The 5,848-nt window shown below is 33.8% G+C and overlaps 1 long non-coding RNA gene across 1 annotated transcript; it reads left to right on the top strand.

The window, feature by feature from the left end:
• Positions 1 to 1,981: 1,981 nt before the first annotated feature.
• Positions 1,982 to 5,445, top strand: LOC139891761 (uncharacterized). The gene is made up of 3 exons (XR_011773826.1): positions 1,982 to 2,119; positions 2,528 to 2,711; positions 4,605 to 5,445. It is a non-coding gene; the product is annotated as an uncharacterized lncRNA (long non-coding RNA).
• The last annotated feature ends 403 nt before the right edge of the window (positions 5,446 to 5,848 follow it).

The raw sequence follows: 5,848 nt of genomic DNA, 5'->3' as shown, positions 1-5,848 counted from the left end.
GTTATTTTAATCAAGGGAACTTTTTTTTATAAAACAAGACAAATCCCATGTTTTAAATTAAGTTACTTGAATATTTATAAATTATAAATCATAACACAACATAATTATTTAAACCTATAAATAATTAAATTCTTAATATATATATATATATATATATATATATATATATATATATATATATATATATATATATATATATATATATATAATAAATAAATTATCCAAATAATTTATCTCAAGTGGTAATACTTTAGAAAACCGATTTTCTAAAGTTCAAGTGTCGCGTATTTATTTAACGATCCAATCGTTAATATTAAATATGTATAAAGTGTTGGTAAGCTTGTTATTGGGTATGACCCGACTTGGATCATAACACATTAGCCAAATTAATTTAATATGTCTCTCGGGCATACGAAATACCTTACGAATTAATGGTTTTTGTTAACTGAATTAGCTTTTTTGGTGTAAAGGGTTTTTGTTACCTGAATTATCTTTTTTTTTTTGGTGTTTTGTTGGTGATAGAGGAGCGTGGACTAGAATGTTTTTTGGTGTTTTGTATGTGAAAGTTTAACTGTAATATCTATTTTTATATGTAGGATGAATGACTTTTAGTGTTATGTCTTTTTTCAGATAATGCGTAATCAAATTCTGCAGGTTGGACAATTAAGTGAAGTTTCCATAAAGCTAACAATGTTGAACTGAGATTTCTTTTGGAGATCGGGATCGGATCAGTAATATTTTCTTACTGCCTTAAATACAGATTTGAGGCATGTTCTTATGATTACATTCTATTAGTATTTGGTTTTGTGTTGTCAAAGCGATAAATCTTATTTAATGGTTCGAATATCTAAGTAGCCTTATATTCTTATTGATGATTTTATTATGAACCTTTCGACCTGTATTTTCTATGATTTCAGGGTCTACAAGATAAACTGCCAGTCACAACTCTTGCTGCACAACCTGCACGGTGAGTGTCAACAAGAGAAAACACCACCATCCCTGTGTTTTAAATTCGTGTCGTGTTTGTGTTTAGTCAGTTTTGTGTGTCATTAAATCTGTTTTGTGCCTCAATAAGATGGGTGGCTTTCCATTTGATAGCGTACAAGATCTAATACATATAAATTAGCTGGTGATTTTTTGCTCCGAATAGGTAAATAAAAAGAAAACGTATAAAGTTGAGAAAGCCAAAAAGTAATTTTTGAGTCAATGATTTTAATGTACGTGTTCTTTTATGTAAGTTCATCATATCACTTGTGAACATAAGTTATTACTTTTAGAAAGGCTTTATATATACTTAACCGATATATAGTGGATTTAGTAGCTAGCAAGTCCAAATGTGTGTATGGTCTTAAATTCCGAAGTCTGATTTGGTATAACTAGGTACCTTTGAACGCTGACCCAATTCTGTTATATATATAGATAAATTTAGTTATCATAAATGTTGACCTGATAAATAATAGTTATATATGTAAATAAAATCTATGCCTCTCTTTGCTTATCTGGCAATTTTAAGTAGTATTAGCTAATACACACATAGTTTGCAAGTCGCTGGAACGGTTGGTTTGGTTCAATCGTAGGGAGTAAAGACTTTATCAGTAACCCTTACAAATAGATAGAAGATGACTTCGGTAATTATAGATGATTTGTTAGACCCATACCAAAAACATCAATTATTATCCAGCTTATTTTATTGTTTTACCTGATTTTTATTATTTTACCTGATCAATTCATAGTGCATTTTGGATTTGCAACTGATGTTTGTTTTTATAAAAATGTGTATAAAGAAAAGGTTGCAGTTCAGAAGAATCATAGCAGTTTAAAGGGTCATTACACATCTTTGCAAGCTCAGCCACTAAAGTAAGTAGTGTTATTATATCATTATTATCTCTAAAGTAGAACTTTGTATCTCAATAATCGTCTTATGATATACGAACTTGCTTACTATTAGGAAAGTAGTAAAGAGGAAATGAAGTTGGATTTGCAACAAGTGAGAGATTATCGTGATCGCCAGGTGTCATGTGTACAAGATTTGTCAGCTGCAGTGTTGAAATGTAAGGAGTGGACTGGAAAATTAGCAGCTGGATTGGGTAATCTGACAACAAAGTCAAAAGAGCTTGAGGTTCTTATATCATGACTAAATTTTATTTTTATATGATTGCTTATTAATCAGTTATAAGTGGTAAGATGGGTGGGTCAGGCAGGGTGGGTTTAGCATTTCGAAATGGGTCCAGGTCTATATAGGCAGTCGAACTTGAACTTAGTATTATATATTTATATGTCATGTTTAATGCGGAGCCATAGCCCTGCCCTGCTATCCTTGAGAGCGGGTCAAAGGGGTCGGGTCATGTTGAGCTGAAAAACGTTTTCTCCATACTTCTTATTTTAATGAACTATCAAAGTAATCAAATATGATTACAGAAAATTTATTACTAAAAGAAGTTGCATAGCACGATATTTGTACGTTACGTTGCAATTTCCACATAATTCATGTTTTAACGTACTATAACGAGCTTCTATTTTGGTACAGGTATTGAAAGGGAATATAAGAGTTTTTTTGCAGGGTTTGACCTATATTGGTTGATGATGTCGCTGCCACTGAAACACAGGCTGTTACTTTTCATACGTCAATAGAAAATCTTGTCCGATGCGTTGAACTAAGTTTTATGCGTCATATCTTACATGAAGTGAATTTAAAGATTCGTACAATTATGGTGAGTGTATCGCTTCAATATGAAAGGTGTTGGATATATTGAATTTAGCATATTTTTCTGTTACGTATTGTTTCAATGGCTTGCTAATAATTGATATATATATATATTTTTGGAAAAAGTATATATATATATATATATATATATATATATATATATATATATATATATATATATATATAAATAGATCGTAAAGATCAAGCAAGATACAAGTTACAACATTGATCAGATCTGATGAACTGAAGTTCGTGATCGAACAAATACAAACATCATTGAAATTGAAACCAACTAAACCCTAAAACAATCAGCCAAACATTAGTGGTCAAAGAAGATTGTCCACCTGCACCCATGCAAAAATCTAAACCTACCCATATATAACCCCCCGAGCCCGGCCAGGCTCGGGAAAGACCACCTGAACCGCTACAGCACCATCTCGAACCAAAGAGCATAAATCGATCATCAGCAAACCAACGAGATCTGTTCACCGGGAAACCGGAACACCTCCCCTGAGGCCATCAAACCAAAGAAGTCCCCTAATATAGACCCAACAACCGAACGGGCGGTCGAAAAACCCTCAAGAGACCACCATAGAAAACCTCCTTTTCCATATCGACAAAGTCGAGCACATCGGCAACGACGTTGTTCCAACCCAAACCGGAAACAATGACAGGGAACATGGAGCAAACTAGACCCGACCCAGCAAGCCAAAACCAAAACCCGCCCAAAATCGAACACCTAAGCCCAGTAGCCGGAAACCGACCGGAATCTAGCCCCCAAACAAATAGTCGACGGTGAGACAACTAACAACAGCAGTCAAGAAGAATACCACTGCCATTTTCAGAACAATAGTACAACCGGAAAGGAAACGAAACAAACGAAAAACTTGTAACAATTCCGACAAAAAACACGCCGGAGCAAAAGCTTCGACGCCCAAGACCTAACCACCGGAAGGGAAAAAATGACGACTTAGCCAAAACACGACCAACACACCCTATTTCTCAGATCTCACCAAGAGATCGTCGCCTGAGAACATCAGGTGGAGGTCGAAAGTTACCAGAGATGAAGGACCAACACCCGACCGGAGAAAGCAAAAAGAAAGAAAAAGACGGAGAGGATTGTTACCTTATGAAGCCCATAAACACAGAGTGCACAGGCGGCGACACCAAAAGGCAACTGGCCGCCACCTCAAACCGCCGGAAAAGAGAAGCTGTCAGACCAGAGGGAAAAAGAAAAGGAAGCGTAAAAAGAGTTCATCGGACCTCCGGCGAGATGCCGCAGGCCAGAAAGAGGAGAAATACTGAGCTTACAAAACGGCAATGCCGGAACGGAGAGGAAAGAGTGATGGCCGGAGAAGAAAGCGGCGAGAAAAAAAAGGTTACTTGAGCAAGGAATCACACAGATTTATTTTTGGAGATAGTTGAAGTATTTGACCGGTGCTAATAATTGATATAGTTGCCTTTCACTGTAAGGTTTGAATGAAAGTTATAAATTTTACATATTTGTTGTAAAAAAATATGTAGTTATTGTTACTGTAGTATACCTGTTTTGACTTGATAATATATCTTTGTGGGGATTTAAGCATGTAGTAATGGAAGAGGAGAACCGATTGTCGGATCACTTCACGTTTTAACGACTTCACTTTAAATATATATATTTGTAAATGTTAATTATCGTGCTCTGAAGATATAACCTTCATATGCATCATATTTGGCATACAATGTGTGAATGATACATTTTGTGCATTCTAATCTTAAATTGTGTGATGTTGCAGAAGTTGAAGATGTTCATTATGGTTAGACCATACCCATGTATACTGAACTACATCAATTTCGGTTAACATACAATTTATCCAAAATTTAGAATGCCGTATTTAATCATTATTATGTCATTATGCAGACTGCATCAACAACAACTATACACAGACCACTACAATGGATGGTGAATTGCAACCTTCTGAGTTTACATTACTGACGTCACTTGGTATACAACTTTTCACCTCATTGTAAGATTAGCATCCATTTTATATTAGTGATTATTACTACATCTAATTAGTGTTTTTAATCAGATGTTTTTATGACATTTATATTAGTGATCACTAAATCTAATAATTTGCTATAATTTTATATTACTGATATTATATATAATGATTTCATAATGCAGAACTATATGTGACAAAACAGGTGGGTTGGGTCACGTTCGTTTAAAATCGAATTTTTTATGATATACAATGGGTTTGGTTGACCCAAAGGTCCATATAAAATCATGAGGACACCATGGGTTCCGATTTTTTCTGTTGGTGGGTTAACCAAACCCATTATGTATAATGGATTCATGTATCCATATTTCCGGGAAAAGAAGGTAAATTTTCATTTTAATTAGTGCTTTTTTTTGGTCATGTATTTTGATTACGACTGTATTATGAAGCTTTGATGTATAAATGATGCAAAGGTATTTGTGTCTCTACAGTACATCTTTTGAGAGCTAATTGCAATGAGAAGCGTCACATAAATTTTTTAGTTCATTAATTGTTTGGTCATGTGGGTTAATTTTTATTATGAATATGATTTTGTATTTTATAAATATAGTTATAATTGGTAAATTCAACCGAAGTTGGTAATATTTAACAAAGTTGAACTGGTTTCTTTATTGTCTATTGAACACACACTTTGACTTGTATGTGATTTCTCATGGAATTGTTGTTGTAACATGGTTTTATTATGATTTGATCAGTCTCCCGTTTTCTTGAATTATTTGAGATTTGTAGGTTTATGAGGTACATCAGTATGGGGAAAAAGGATCATACACAAATTGAGGTCTAGACGTGTTACTACCTGGCCTGCCCAAAGAATTTTAGGAATTTCTATATGAAAATGTTGACTCTAGTGACCCACAAAATTATGAAGAGCACACTCAGGGTTTGTCTAATTTTAATGCTGACTCGAGTGCCAAAAGAATTTTGTTTGTATAATTTTAATGTTGTTGATATTTGTAGATTTATTATTCACATATATTGCACTACTATTACTTAAATCATTAACATAAGTAGCTTATTAAGAATATATTTTTAGAATCTCGTATGATAAAATACCCGCGAATGCGCGGGTTATAAACTAGTTAATAATAATAATAAAAAATAAATA

Source organism: Rutidosis leptorrhynchoides, chromosome 2 (assembly GCF_046630445.1).
Source record: "Rutidosis leptorrhynchoides isolate AG116_Rl617_1_P2 chromosome 2, CSIRO_AGI_Rlap_v1, whole genome shotgun sequence".
Taxonomy (NCBI): Eukaryota; Viridiplantae; Streptophyta; class Magnoliopsida; order Asterales; family Asteraceae; genus Rutidosis; species Rutidosis leptorrhynchoides.
The sequence above is the reverse complement of the archived record's forward strand: the minus strand, read 5'-3'. Positions and strand labels throughout refer to the sequence as shown.